This window comes from Rhinopithecus bieti, unplaced genomic scaffold (genome assembly GCF_001698545.2).
Source record: "Rhinopithecus bieti isolate Rb0 unplaced genomic scaffold, ASM169854v2 scaffold_5626, whole genome shotgun sequence".
In the NCBI taxonomy this organism is placed as follows: domain Eukaryota; kingdom Metazoa; phylum Chordata; class Mammalia; order Primates; family Cercopithecidae; genus Rhinopithecus; species Rhinopithecus bieti.
The window spans coordinates 1,571,709-1,587,196 of record NW_016805666.1 but is presented as its reverse complement, the minus strand read 5'-3'; the positions used below and the strand labels follow the sequence as shown (position 1 = coordinate 1,587,196).

Genomic DNA, 15,488 nt, shown 5'->3' with positions numbered 1-15,488 from the left:
GGATGGTCAACTCAGGTTGTCTCATGCCAGCATATTGGCAGAAGCTGTTCAGTGAGGACCACGCTGATGAGAGATCAGAGGGAGAGAGCCGTGAGAACACAGGTGCACTTATTTCCCTGCTGAAGGATGCTGTGGTCCAATGTGCAGAACTCCAGATTTGCAGACAGACAACCTGACACCCTGTGGGTGTGTGAGTGTGTGGGTGATGCTGAGAGGTGTGGGGATCACAGAGATTGTGACCTTGGTGAGGTCTGTGTGGGTGGTTTTCTTTGCACAAATGTGTCACCCTGTGTGTTTGCCTGAGGACTATGCCAATGCTCATATGAATGCGTGCAAATGAGCACCCATAGGGGTGAATGATACCCCCGATTGTGCTGGTGATATGGCCAGAGTCCTGGGTTTTTTGGATCCTGATGTAGTGCACTGGCTTTGAGTAGTTTTGTGATGTCAACCTGAGCTTCTGAGATCAGCCTTTCTTCAGTGTCAATGGACCTAGAGTTCCACTCTCTCCTTGGGAAAAAATAACCCAGCAATATCTCCTACTACTTAGAGGGCCAGGAATGTGACATGTATATTTGAAGAATGATACAGTATAAAATCAGAGGCTGCTAGGGTTTTAAGGCAGCTAGATCAGATACATATTTTACAGATGAAAACACTGGAGACCAGAGGAAAAAATGGCTTGATTTATTACTTAGTGCCTGTTTTTGATATTTCATGTATTCAACAAACATTTGTTGAGGAGGTATTCTGTGGAAGGACCTGCCTTCAAGGATCTCTCAGTCTAGTGTAAAGAAGCATGCATACACAGGAAGTCACAACGCCCGTCGGTGGGGCAAGTGGGCATCTGAGAGGGCCACACAGCACAGACAGCATCTGAGCCCAATCTGGAAATATATGCAGTCTTGCCCAAGGTGAAGAAGTGTGTACCTGTGAGAAGGAGTGGCATGTTCAGAGACCCAGAGGTGGGAAGCGTGAGATGTGATAAAAGGACTTTTGAGAGCTGGCTGAAATGGAGGATGTGTCTCTGGATGTATGAGTTTATGGGGTGGGGTCAGCAGGCAAAGTCAGAAGGTGAGGAGGTGCTGGATCACAAAAGGCTTTATACACCAGATGAAGGAGTCTCGACTGTTCTGTAGAAACTGGGAAAACCTTGAAGGATGTTAAGCAGAGGGATAACAGGATTATAAATTAGTTTTGAACATATCATTCTGTGCACAGTCTAGAAAATCGACTGGGGTGATCCTGCAAGCAGGGGGACTGGTCTTACCTGGCTGTATGTGCAATATTTGGGGATCTTAAAGTGGTGGTGTGGGTGGAAAAGATAGTCTGGAGTCGAGGAGAGAGGCCCAGGCTGGGAATCAGGTGGCTGTCAGGATTAGAATTCATGCACACTGATCTCAGTCATACGGGATACTTCTTAAAAAATGGTCCATCAAAATTGGCATTCAAATGTGTCCTAGTGCCTGGTCTGAAAGGCTCCAGAGGACAGAGAATGCTCAGCATTTGTTCTGAAAGACCTCCCTGGGTAGGCAGGGAGTTCCCCATGAGGTGAGGTGGAGGGAGTCATAGAGAAGCACTCAGGCCCCTGTTCACTTGCACCGTGTCAGAGCCAGGGACCCACTAGGGCCAACCCCTTTTTATTTTGGAGCCATCCTTCATCAGATATCGTGTTCACTCACTTCCTTTTCAGCCCCCACCCCGTTCCTGCCACCACCACCTCCTTGCCTTAGTCACCGGAGCTGAGTCATTCTTCGAGCCTATTCCTGTCTCCCTCCTGTGTGTCGGGGTGAAAGGGTTTGAGTAGGAGCCACTGGGCATGGGCATTCCCATCTCCTGGCCAGTCTCTGCGACTTCAGGAAAGAAGAGAGAAAAGGAGCTGATGTACCTGGGTACCTCCTGTGTGCCACGCCAATGCCAGACTCATCAACATCTATGTCTTGTCACAATTGTCTTAGGCAGTGGTGCTATCTTCAGATGAGGAACATGAGGCTCAGTGAGGTTCAGTCATTATCCCAAGGCCACACAGTAGGTAGACCTGAAGGATTTCAAAGTTTACACTATTTCCAATACATTACTTTGCCTCTTTACATCATCTCTGGGAAAGGATGGCATTTGATTCAACTCATAGTTTAGTGCCTACTATGTGCAACACACTGTACCAGAGTGGTTAATAGAGGGCTCCTGCCGTCAAGGAGCTCAACATCTCATGATGGAAGTCTTTGATCCTTTGATTTATTCACTCAGTATTATTTGAGTACCACCTACAGGCAGAGCCCTCTTGGGGGATATGGAGATAAATAACCCAGGATCTCAGCTCTGGCATGCAATAGCACTGAGCACAGGATGCTGTGGTACAAAAGGGGAAAGGATATTTAATAGTCTATGAAGAATTCAAGGAAGACATTGCAGAGCTACTTTTAGACTGACATTGAAGAGTGAGTGTTTTGATAGACAAAGAATCTGGGGCAGGAAAACCGGCGCTGTAGAAATTGTAAGCACACTGAAGGGAAGTACAGGAAAAGTCAGGTATGGAGAGTGGGAGTGGCTGGCAGATGACGGGTAGTTGTTGAGTAGCTGAAAGAAGCTTTGAAAGCCCTACTCACAAGAGAGGAATTCCTGTGGTCTTGTACAGTTGCTCGTTCTTCTGTTGACCCATTGGTTCTTCACTGCATGCTTCCTCTACACTGGGTGCTGGGCGAAGTGTTGGGGTACAATGGAGGCTGAAAAGCCAGGCATGATGGTTCATGCCTGTAATCTCAGCACTTTGGCAGGCCGAGGCAGGCGGATCACCTGAGGTTGGGAGTTCGACACCAGCCTGACCAACATGGAGAAACCCCGTCTCTGCTAAAAATGAAAAAAAAAAAAAAAAAAAAAAAAAAAAGCCGGGTGTTGTGGCACATGCCTGTAATCCCAGCAACTCAGGAGGCTGAGGCAGGAGAATCACTTGAACCCGAGAGATGGAGGTTGTGGTGAGCCAAGATCACACCATTGCACTCTGTCCTACACGAAAAAAGCGAAACTCTGTCTCCAAAAAAAAAAAAAAATTATGGATAATCCCCAACATCAAGGTGGTCAAAAATTCATCAGCTGGGCCACAGTTCAATGGATGCTTGCAAACTGGGATAGTGTTGAGAAGGAAAGACAGATGGTGTGAGAGACCACAGAACAGAAGGAATTGTTTTAGAGGAGTGTTGATGGTAAGGAAGGGGTTACTTGAAGAAACTGCATTTAAGCTGAATCTGAACAATGAATAGGAGTAATTACATCAAGTGTGAGTGTGAGTGTGTGCGTGTACATGTTTGTGTGTTGAGAGAGTGGCTGGGATAGGGGATAGGGACAGGGAATATTGCCCCAGAGGGTGCTGTTAACAAAGAGAAGACAGTTGATATAACAAACATTCCAGTAAAATAACAGCGTAGGGTGGCCTGGAAACTGGTGGCACCTTGCCGGGTTCCCTGAATTCAATTATCGAGGCCATGCCTTTGTGTTCATCCCAGGAAACAGCTGCTAAGCCCTGGTCTCAGAGCTTTCACTGACTTCCACTCCTGGATTTTGCTGTGTGACTAGGATGTTTGTTCCTCAGAGTCTTCATCTGTAGAGTGGAATAGAACACACTTATGTGCCTTTCAGAATACTGAGTCTAATGAAAAGTGACAAGATACAAGTTGTCTATGGACTTTCATTCAACAATTTGGAGTTGATGTTTAGAGTGAGAGAGGAGCTTTGAAGCTTTAATTACACACACACACACACACACACACACACACACACACACACACACACAGCCCAGGACTTAATATTGTCAGCCTCCAGTAGACAGATGTGGGTATTCATTTCCATACTCACATATCTCTAAAGAGTTGGGCTTTGAAGAGCTGCAGGGCACTGACACCATCAGTCTGCTCCTTGGGATGCTCCTGAAAAGAGAAAACTGCCTTCATTTTTTCTCTCTTTTTTTTTTGGAAACAGAGTCTTGCTCTGCTGCCCCCAGGCTAGAGTGCAGTGGCATGATCTCAGCTTACTGCAACCTCTGCCTCCCTAGTACCAGCGATTCTCCTGCCTCAGCCTCCTGAGTAGCTGGGATTACAGGCGCCTGCCACCGTGCCTGGCTAATTTTTGTATTTTTAGTAGAGACAGGGGTTTCACCATCTTGGCCAGGCTGGTCTCGAACTCCTGACCTTGTGATGGACCCGCCTTGGCCTCCCAAAGTGTTGGGATTCAGGCGTGAGGCATCGTGCCCAGCCCATTTTTTTCTTGATTTGTAGCACCCTTTTTCTTCCTGGGACTACAAAGAAGTTTCAGTTTGGAGCCAAAGTGCATCAGACACAAGCATTAGTGTGTGAACTGAGACTAGGGTCCAGATTTCCACAGCACTGAACTGCCACTTTCTGGGAGCCAAAGCCCTGGCAGTTTTCGTATTTGTTGTACAAGAGCCTAAGAATGCTCAGACTCTGTAACCTTCAGAGACAAACGAGAAAACATTTCCATGTTATTTGATAAGTTCCTATCCCTGAGAGCTTGACAGCCTGACAGAATGTCACTGTGCTGTAGGAACAAGTGTCCTGAAGCTGGAGCATAGCATTTTGATTTCTAGCTTTGGTTCTGCCATAGGCTGTGTGACCTTGGACATGGTCACATCCACAATCTGAGGCCCTGCTTCCCCATATCTAAAGCAAGGTGGGTGGTACATGATTTTTAAGTCTTTGTAGCCTTGACATGCTATGCTCCTAGGCCATGAAACTCTCCCAGAAGGACACTGGGTGGCATTTAACCTGGCCTTGGCCTACCATTTGCCTGTGTTTATTGTCTGGAAGAGCCTTCTCTCTTTCTTGCTGGTGTTCTGTCACCTAAAACCCAACTACAAACAAGTTTTCTCCACAACACTTTCAGTACCAGCATTTCATAGATGATTTCTACATAGTTTCAAGATTTTCTGTTGAGAAAGGCCCAGTGGCTCTAAACTGATGTCAAATTATATTTGATGCATAATACAGGCAGTGTAGTGTTCAATCAGTACAGGCTAAGAGAAAGGTGATAAGTAGCATGATCAAAAGTAGCTGGGGTGGAGATGGACAGATGGATTGATTTGGTTCAAACAGCCAATCATTATAGAGCTTTGTCTTTCAACTATCAAAGAGTATTTCTACTATCCAATACTCTCCTTCCAAGTTTCTAGCTAAGAACAAATTTGCCTGACAGATAAGAGTTTGCTTGTGAAACCTAATGTTTTTCTTTTTAAGATATTCACCAAGATGTGTGCAAATGTATGTATGCATATAGCTTATATTCAATACTTTTTTTTTTTTTAGATGGAGTCTCACTCTGTCACCCAGGCTGGAGTACAGTGGCACGATCTTGGCTCACTGCAATCTCCATCTCTTTGTTCAAGCAATTCTCCTGCCATAGCCTCCTGAGTCTCTGGGATTACAGGTGTGTGCCACCGCACCCAGCTAATTATTTGATTTTTTAAACATCACCTAATTTTGATTACGTCTATGATTCCTGTGATTGGTCCAGACCAGGGAAGGAAAGTGACAAAAACCTTAATGCTTAAGAAAGCCCTTTATAGAGGGCTTTTCTGATCTCTCCTCTACTGAAGACTTTTAGAAAATAAGAAAGTAGACATCATCCTCCCAACTTAAATCAAGGCAACCCCAATTCATGTCACTTCCTTGGATGCTCATGATAACTCTGTGAGGTAGATAGGCCTGGATGAGGAAACAGAGACTCCAAAAGTCACCCAGTTAGCAGGTTGCAGCACTAGACTCCAACTGCTACCTTAAAAGAAATAATATGTAGTTGTGTAAGTCTCATGAGAGCATGTGCAGTATTAATACAATTTTGTAGATGAGGAAACAAATCTCCAAAGCATTCCCTGGTTTGTGCTTTGGCCTGGCTGTGCCGGGGACTTGGACAGATTCCAATCACACTGTGATGCTTCTTTCTGCTCCATTATGAATGTTACCACTCTGGTGAGACAGTTTTACTCATGGCTTACACATCTGTCATTCTCTGTCCCTTTGAAAACCCATTTCATGGTCCAGTAGAGCAGAGTTTCATCCAACAGCACTATTGACGTGGTGGTTTCAAAGTGCAGTGCCCACCCCCTGGCTGGGCTTGGGGCAGTAATGTTTAACAGTCTGGTAGTTAAATTAGAAACAATGATAACACAGTAGTCAGGTTTGGTTCTAACACACGAATGAGTCCCAACCCTCTAGCTGTAACTGAAATAGGTAGAAGGGGAGGAATGGATTTAGGATTCTTCTGTAGGATTCCTGATCTGTTCTTCTGCGGCCAGACAGCAAGAAAACCCATGGGACCATGGACCACAACACAACCCCGTGATTGGAAAAACTCATGTTTTACAGACCACCTCTCAAGACTCAATGCTGACAGGCTGGAAATAAACTAGAATAATTAATTCTAAAATAGTCACGAAGACGAATCTTCCTTCCAATTCAATGCAAAGGTCTGGATTGGCTTAATATCTGGAGTGTGTGACTATTTGACTATTTCTACTAAACATTAATTAAATAATCCACTTAGCTCTGGCCCCCAGAGCTCCAGGGTCCCCAGAAGTGGCATGTCCTAACTGGTATCTCTCCCTTTCCAAGTTAGCCCTAGGATGAGTGCCCCACTGAGATGAGGTAGTGGGCTTTCAGCATTCAGTACCCTCCAATGCTCCAACCAGAGCAACTTGGTTTGCGGTTCACCTCAGGACAATGCAAACTGAGCTATGCATTTACTGTAATTCTAATCAGATGATTCTATAATTGGAAGAACACCAGTGGCATTCTGTCTTTGGAGTCTTTTCCATTAAGCAACTGAACAAGGGCCAGGGGACCTTTACTTGTCCCAAATGCAGATTATGATAGAGACTCTAAGATCTGGATACTATGTTTCATTCTATAATAGGATCAAGTTCTTAATTTTTTCTTGGTAAGATCAAAAAATGTGTATAGCAGTCATTTCACCCATACTTTCAATAAATTCCGACCAACTGCTCTCCTAACAATGAAGAACAAATGAAATGAACTGATTGCTTGTGTGTATTTGTGGTGGGGAGTGTGTGTATGTATGCTTGAAGATAGTGACTGAATATTTTAGGTAAATATTTCCAAGTCTAGATTATAATCATATATGGTAATTGTTGACTAAAGTAATAAGAATGATAACCTGAATTTCTTCATCTCTCTAGATACCTCAATTAGAAACAGAAAGAAATATTATGGACACATGCATTGGGGAACTAATTTGCAGTGGGAACTTTGCAAAGTATTGTGCTGCTTTCAGAAATATAGGAATGAATCAGACCTTGACCTTGACTTTGAAGAGCTCATAATTTAAAGAGGGAGATAAATCATGATCATAAAAATCATAATCTGAGATAGAAAGTACAGGGCCTGTGGCACTGGGATTTAGAGGAAGGAAAGTTTACTCACTCCCAGGAAGTTCTGGCTTGGCTTTTTGGAAGAGGCAGACTTTAAAGAATGGGAAGGATTTGGTCCAGGGACAAACAAGGGGAAGGAATAATTACAGGAGCAAAGGCCAGATGTGAAGTGAGAATGTATAACTGGACGGTGCTGCCTTCACAGGCAGTTGGGGTAGATAAAGGACTCTACCAGTGACCGGAGGGATCTTGTTAAAATACAGATTCTGATGCAGTCGGTCTGGGGTGCAGCCTGAAAATTTGCATTTCTAATAAACTCTCAGGTGATGCTGATGCTACTGGTTCTCAGCCCCCTCTAAGCAATAGGGAATCATCACAGGTCTTAAACAGTACAGAGTTCCTGTTATGACCTTCAACTTTGGAAATCCCTTTAAGGAGACATGTTGAGGGTGTGGACACCCACATGATGATGGATACAGCAGCATTTGCTTCTCCTTTTCCAGTTGTACTGATCAACATAAAAACCCAGTTGGGGTGAAAATGGACAAGGGGTGAAAGGTTAACTAAAGACCTGGATTCTAGACACCAGATAATACACAAACCACAATGTAAATGCTGTTTTGGTTTCAGAAATGGTTTCTCCTCCTAAATTGTTAATTGAAGGGCAAAAGAGAGCTGATGAGTACCTTTATATCTGAGAGTGATTTAGGCCCTCTAGCCTGATTGTTAATATGATTTTATAATAAGATGATAATACTTCAGTAGTACCATGGGGAAAGAATAGGAATTAGAATCAAAAGATCTGACCTTACATTCTTTAACCTCTCTGGGCCTCAGATAAACTTCCTCATCTATAACACAGGAGAAAAATCTCTTCCCCAGCTACCTCTCAGTTCTTCATAAAAAGCAAATAAGCTAATGGGTATGAAAGTGCTTTGCAGACTGAGAAGTGCCTTGCAGGTGTGATGGCTACCTTTTATCATTACGGATGGAGACATTAGTGTTTTCTCTGTTCCTGGGACTTGCTGGCAGAATGAGTTAGTGCAAACTCTGAGGAGAACCTGTGTCAACCTCAAGGGCAAGTCCCCAGGTAATATGGCATGAGAGATCCTCCTGTAGAGTTTGTGTCTCCTGTCAAAGCAGGATGCACCTGCTGCCAGTAGATCAGACATACCCTTGCGTCTGGTTGCACAGCTTCCTGTGATCTCTGGGGAAATGTTATCAGCGGCAATATTGCCACGCAGGGCATCCCCTGGGAGTGACTTTGGGGACAAGACTTATGTCTCATGTTCTCCACTACCCACTGAAGGCTATTCTGGCCAAGCCCCCAGAGCAGGTAACAGTGGCAGGTAAGAGTATTTGTTAGGTAAGAGGAAAGTCAAGAGCATGAAGGCTCCAAGGTCTAAGAAAAAACTAAGCAAGCCACCCAGAAGCCTTTTTTTTAATTTATTTTTTATTTTTTATTTTTTTTTTAGCAGGAAAATAGGTGGCATTCAGAGAGTGAATAGGGGGACAAGAAGATAACTCCTTAGAGCCAAACCTACAAAGTCAATACCTGGACCAGAAAGCTCACTTTTCAGAAGAACTCTACTGCATTTTACATTCACTAGAACTGAGTGTCGCTTAAGATAACAGGCATTAGAAATCACCATGGAGGTCAGGTTCAATCCCCTAATTGCCCATGAGGAACCAGGCATTTGGCAAAAAGGGGCTTGCCTTGAGTTAATAGAAGATCCCAGGATAAATCCCAGATCTCTTGATTCTCTTTCTCTTGCTGCTTGAGAAGGGCCATCCTTTTTGCCCCTCCTGGCCTAAGTTTCTTCTTTCAAAAACGGTGGGAAAGGTCACTGTTTCCCTTGTGTGCTTTTCCAGCTCCAATATTCCAAGGGTCCCAGAGACCCAGGCTTCAATCTAGGCCTAGAGCATCTCCCCATTCAGGCCGTGTTCATAGGAATCATAGCCTCTCCCTTTATTCTCCCTGGGGAATCTGCAGTAATGCTTAATCCCTGCTCCCAGACTCACTTTCGCAAGGGGAAATCAATAGATTCTTTAAGTAGTTGGACCACAGAATGATGCCTGGGTCTATTTTGTCAACCAGGTGGCTCTGGTGAAGGAAGTTGTGTGAGTCATTGTCGGCCAGAAATGTAAATCTGGACTGAGGCTTCCCTTGCAGTGAAATTTAGGTCTTTAGTAACAGTGACCTTCTGTACAGCACGTTACAGTTACAAAACACTTTACATACTTCATTTGTTTATCACAACTATTCGGAGACTTAGTGTTATTGTTATGCCCATTTTACAGAGGAGGAAAACAGACATGGGCACTATGGCAATTTGCCCAAGGTGACCGGAAGTGTGAGTGGCAGAGCTGGCACTGACTTAGTGAAGTCTTTGGACCTTATAATCCATGCCCTGCATACTACATCTCTTTGTATCAGGGTTCCTACTGGCTACTCAGCCTCAGTGGGTAGAAACAAAAGCAAAGAAGGTCAACTTGCTTGGAGTCATTTACATGGACATGCATTTCTGAAGAAGGGATAATTGCAGCATCATTGTGGATATCACAATCATAGAGACAGGCCTGGGAATAGGCAAATCTATGGGACTGACAACCTCTGTCCACTGCTGTCCACCACCCACTGACTCTTTCACCTTCCATTTCTCAGACTGAAACTTACCCTTCCTGATTTAAAAACCAGAGTTTTTTTTTTTTTTCTATTGTGTAAAATATGAAGCATAATCCAAACATGTAAAAAAGGATGACAAGTATTGTAACAAACACCCACCATAATGAAGTTTCACTCTGTTAGCTAAATATTTCCAGTTCTTTCCATTTCTGGAAACATGGTAGAATTGCACTCCTGGCCCCTTGAGCAAGGTAAAGCCAGGTGCTAGTCTGGGCCACTTAGCTGTGAAAGGAGACAGCGTGTATCACTTCCAGTCTGGAACGTGTAATTGCTCTCTCTTTCCTTCTGGTGCAGCTGCCAGCAAGGAGGTGGTGACTGCTCTGTCAGCCTTGGTCCCTAAGTGGCAACAACAAGCAGCACCTTCTGCCGACCTGCAATGTGCAAAATAAAAAAAGAAATCTTTGCTCTTTTAAGTCTTTGGGATTCTGGGTTTTTGTTATTGCAGCAAAACCTAACTTGTACTGACCGTTACATTTATATTCCCACCACCGTGACTTCTGAGAATGTTAACATATCCTTATACCTGGTTCAGCTTTTTAAAGAAGCTAAATCCAAAAACAACTGTGTCCTTTGTAGCTTACCTCCTTCCAGCACTTTTCCTTCCTTCCCAGAATAACTACCATCTCAAAGATGTATGCATCTGTCCTGTCCATGTTTGGTAGATTTACTCCATAAGTATGTGTACAATACAATATGTAGTATTACTTCATGTTACTAAAATTTGCATGAATAATATTGATTTATTCTAAAAATTGCTTTTTTATTCAACATTATTTTAGATGTATCAATATTGGTACATTAATTTCAGTTCATTCACTTTAACTTCTATATAATATTCCTTCGTATGAATGTATCACAATTTATTAAGCCTTTTCCTACTAAAGAACTTTTAAATTACTTTTTTCTTTTAAAAACAATTCTCTTAAATCCATATTTTTATGTATGTATGCAAGAATTTCTCTTGGTTATATACCAAGAGTGGAATTGCTAAGATATAAGGTATACTAAATCTCAAATTTGATAGATATTGCCAAATTTCTATCCAAAATGGCTTTACTAATTTACAGTCCTATCATCAGAGTCCACGTTTTGTCATTGCTCTATCATGTCAAACATTTCATGTTGTCCAACTTTTAAAATTTTAGCCAATCTGATGGGTTTGAAATGACATCTCCTAATTTTTTTATTTTGCATTTCTTTGAATATTAGTGAAGTTAAGCATCTTTCCATTTCTTTTAGGATTATTTCCTTTTCAGAGTTTTCCACGTTTATCTAGTGTGATCATTTATTTCTATTTTTTTTTTCTCCTTATGGATGTGTAGAATTTTCTTCCTCCTGTATTCTGGGTACTAATCCAGTTACATAAATTGTAAGTGTCTTTTCTGCATCTGTGACTTGCTTTTAATTTTGTTCATTGCCCAGTTATCCTTCTCTCGCAAGTCATTGGCTACCTGCTTGTGCACGCACTTGATTTTTCAGATCATAGCAACTACATGGTGAAAATGGCTTGGAGGCGTGTTTTGAAAAACCTAGGTGAATGAATGCTCCTTGACTCTGAATATCTGTAGTAGGATGTGGAATGTGTTTTCACAAGAGAATCACTGAAGGACCTGTTTTGCTTACTCAAGGATCTCATTTGCTAACACAATTGTGTGGTGAAAGCAAAAGAACCAGGTGTAAGTGGAAAAAACCTTAGTCATTAAGGGTTGTTTGGGCTGCTCAATGGTGAATATCAGGGTGACTGGTTTCTCCCTGCCATGATGAATCCTGGCATGATTTGCCTGGCTGTTTTGACATTTTGTAGACCTAGCATATGTGGGAGGGCACTTGAAAGACGTCTCATACTCAAGTGGTCTCTCCTCTTCCCATATACACCTTACGGAGTCTTCACAGGGTGTGATGATGGGAAGCCTAGACATGCTCATCAGAGGGTAGGAAAAAATGGTATCTTGCAAGTGCTTGTAGCTTTCCAATAAGGAGTGTCACTTTAAAGCTTTGTTTATCTTTCTGTGCCTCAGCTAACCCCAGAGGAAAATCTTAGCTCAGGACAGGAAGCTCAGAGCACCCAAAAGGATGACTGCAGCAGTGCAAGACTATTTATGTCTGCCTCTTACATATCCCTCCGTGCTCTCCCCCAGGAGGCCTGGGCTCTGCACTGCAGCTCTGAGGAGGCCTGCATATATCATCACTCCCTAGGAAACCAAGGGGTATGGCAGAAACCGAGCTCTGGGATCAATTATGTTGGTAAAACTACAAAGGCAGGGGGTAAGCCAGAAGTGTGGTAGCTTAGGAACAACTTGCTGAAAAAAGACTTGATGTTCCCAAGTAGAACCCTGTGGCCCCAGGGGAGGTGACCTCGGCTGTCTGGTCAACCAGTCAGAGTGCTAGGACTCAGAAGCCAGGACACACCTTCCGTTCCAGTTGACTCACTTGAGTGGCAAATTCTTTTCTCCCTCACAGTCCTCTCATCTTCAAAGGGAATTCATTAAGACCCACCATGCCATCGGCACTTGGCCAGGTGTTAGACTGGCCCATTAGGTGGACACAGGCCATAGCCCCAGGGAGCATGCCAAATGAGGTGGAGGGTGGCAGCTGTGACCTAGTGACATCCCATGAGGTGGTTTTGCAGCACCTTCTATAAACCCTCCAGCTGTTTCAAACTATTTGTGTGGGGCTTTCCACACAAGCTGTGTTCTCTCCTGTCCCCTTGCTTTAGTTCACTCTTTTCCTTTTGCATGAAATGCTCTTCCACTCTGTCAATGCACTTAAATGCCCACTCCTGGGTGGAGACTTTCCTGGCAACCCCAGGCAGAATTAGCCACTCCCAATTCTGTGTCTTCCCATAGCACTCTGTATCATTAATACAGCACATGCCAATCTGTGCTGGAATCATCTGCTTATATGTCTGTCTCCCTAATGGGCTCTGAATTCCCTGAAGATGCATTCTGCGACTTATCCATCTTTGTTTCTCCAGCAAGAATTTGGTTGGTGCTCCGTAAATGTGCGTTGAGTTAAATGCAGAAAGGGACACAGCTCATGATTTTATCTGATTTTACCTTGTGGTGTAACTGGAAGCAGGTCACGTCTCTCTGAGTTTTAGTTTCCTTTTCTGTAAAATGGGTGGGGGGAGGATAAATTAGAAAATGGCCTCTAAGAGGTTTTCTGGTTCTGCTGTGTATGATTTTAAAATTCTAGTCTCCTACTGAAAAACCGAGAGTTCATCATAACTCTTTAAAGACCAACATGTTTTCGTTTGCATGTGTTAAGGAGACTGATGTTCCCTTCCCACCTCTAGTCTGCCACCTATAAAAAAAGTTGTGTATTACTTAGCAGTTTGCAAATTTTCCGACTGAAGTTTCAACAGGTTTGTGGGATTGATTGATTAGAGGAAGTGTGTAAATTTTATCTTCCCCAGGGAATAAAATTGTTGGACTAATTGATTCTTTTAAAGGAGTTTCTGATTGTATTTTCTGGTGACTTTTGTCAGCCTGGGTACATGTGGAAAGGGGTCTTGTGTAGCTGCTTATGGCACCCCTGTGTCTCTCTTCTCACCACAATGCAGGCCTCACTGCACGTGCCACACCTAGTAGTCTGTGTCCCACGAGGCCCTTGCTTTTCCTAGGCTACCTCTCTGCCCCTTGAGTTACATGTTTGGAAATTCCTGCATGGATAGGACTGAGTATCCCTCACCTTCTGAGAACCTATTTACAGGGTGCTAATAACACCTAACTGTGATCTTAGAACCAGTCTACATGGTGAGTCAGACAGGGCTTATTTTCGACCCATTTTTCAGATGGAAGTTAAGACACAGGGAGGTGAAATGACTTGCGTGAGGTCTCATAGCTAAGACGGTCTTCTGGACCTGGCTTAATAAAACCCAATGTTCTTAATTTCATCAACTCCTTTAAAAATTGCTTTGATTGCTGCTTTATTGATTGGCTGCTCTCAGGCCTCTTGGCTGATGAAACCAGAGGCAGGTGAATTCTACCAGAAGGAAAGAAGGGGTTCTAACCCACTATTGATTTTGTGGGACAAAGTGGCTGTAGTCATTAGTGAAGGGGGAAGTCAGATTAGTTAAAACTGTCCATTTGGTGGTTTCTATCATTAGCATCTCACTATGCCAGTAAATGAGCTGTTGAAGCCTGAAGTAGGGGCTCCTCCCGAAAGCTCGAGAGGATTCCAAAGCTGCTGGGCTCCGTGGGGGAACATCCAGGAGCACATGGTCTCCATGTTTCCTTTTTTAACTCTACAAAGGCAGCTAAGAGGGAGCGCAACTTGTTATTGCACGTCTCTGAGTCTCAGTTTTTCTATCGGTGAAATGGGGATAATAAATCCTCCCGGGCATACCTCAGAGGATGGCTGTGAGGGTCACATACTATGATGGAGGTGGCAGTGCTCTAGAATCTGAAAGTGCTGGATGAAAATCAGGGAATATTATTTACCCTTTTTATTATACTTTTTTTTTTTTTTTTTTTTTTTTTTTTTTTTTTTTTGAGACTAAGATTCACTCTGTTGCCCAGGCTGGAGTGCAATGGCATGATCTCAGCTCACTGCACCATCCTCCTCCCGGGTTCGAAGAAATCTCTTGCCTCAACCTCCCAAGTAGCTGGGATTAACAGGCACCCACCACCACACCTAGCTAATTTTTGTATTTTTGGTAGAGAGGGAGTTTCACCATGTTGGCCAGGCTGGTCTTGAACTCCTGACCTCAGGTGATCTGCCCACCTCGGCCTCCCAAACTGCTGGTATTACAGGTGTGAGCTACCACACCCAGCCTTGTTATTCTACTTTCATAACTGTGAATAATCTTAATAAAGGAAAGTAAGCTCAGCTTGATACATGTTTCCTAAAAGTGGCCCAAAGTAACATTAGGTGGGAATATGTGGATCTATGAGGTGTGAATGATGGCAGTTCTTGCCCTAACCTACCCCTCAGAACACTGGAGACGACTCAGGTTGATAATGGATTCAAGGGCATTGTTAAATGATAAAAATTATTATGATGATGACTTTTTTTTTTCTCTAAGGTTAAGAGTATCTCTTAATAACCTGAAAGAAATGTACTCAAACCCTCTCTGATGCTATTTTCATCATGACCCTACCTCATCTTGGGAGTAAAGCGTTCCACTTGGCTGAGAAGTAGGAGAGGGACTGGGTCAGAACTCATCTGCTCAGGTTTTGTTCCTCATACCATTCGCGTGCTCTTTTTGAGTCAATGGCTCTAGGTTTTCGTAATGATCTATAAGCTTCTGGCTCCTTTGGCTCTAACTAGTCCCTGAGGATCAATTCCCTTTCCAAAGAGGGTGGTTTTCTTTTTTGTTGTTGTTGTTGTTTTTTTTAATTTTCTTTTATCTGGGGAAAAAATAGCCACTCTCATAGACTGTAAAAAAAAAAAAAAAAAAAAAAAAAA

General features: G+C 43.3%; 1 long non-coding RNA gene across 1 annotated transcript in view; it reads left to right on the top strand.

Moving 5' to 3' along the window:
• Positions 1-11,928: 11,928 nt before the first annotated feature.
• Positions 11,929-15,488, top strand: part of LOC108530439 (uncharacterized) — a 21,323-nt gene continuing 17,763 nt past the window's right edge. Inside the window, exon 1 of the long non-coding RNA XR_001885828.1 lies at positions 11,929-12,010. This is a non-coding gene — a long non-coding RNA (uncharacterized LOC108530439). The remainder of the gene's footprint in view (positions 12,011-15,488) is intronic.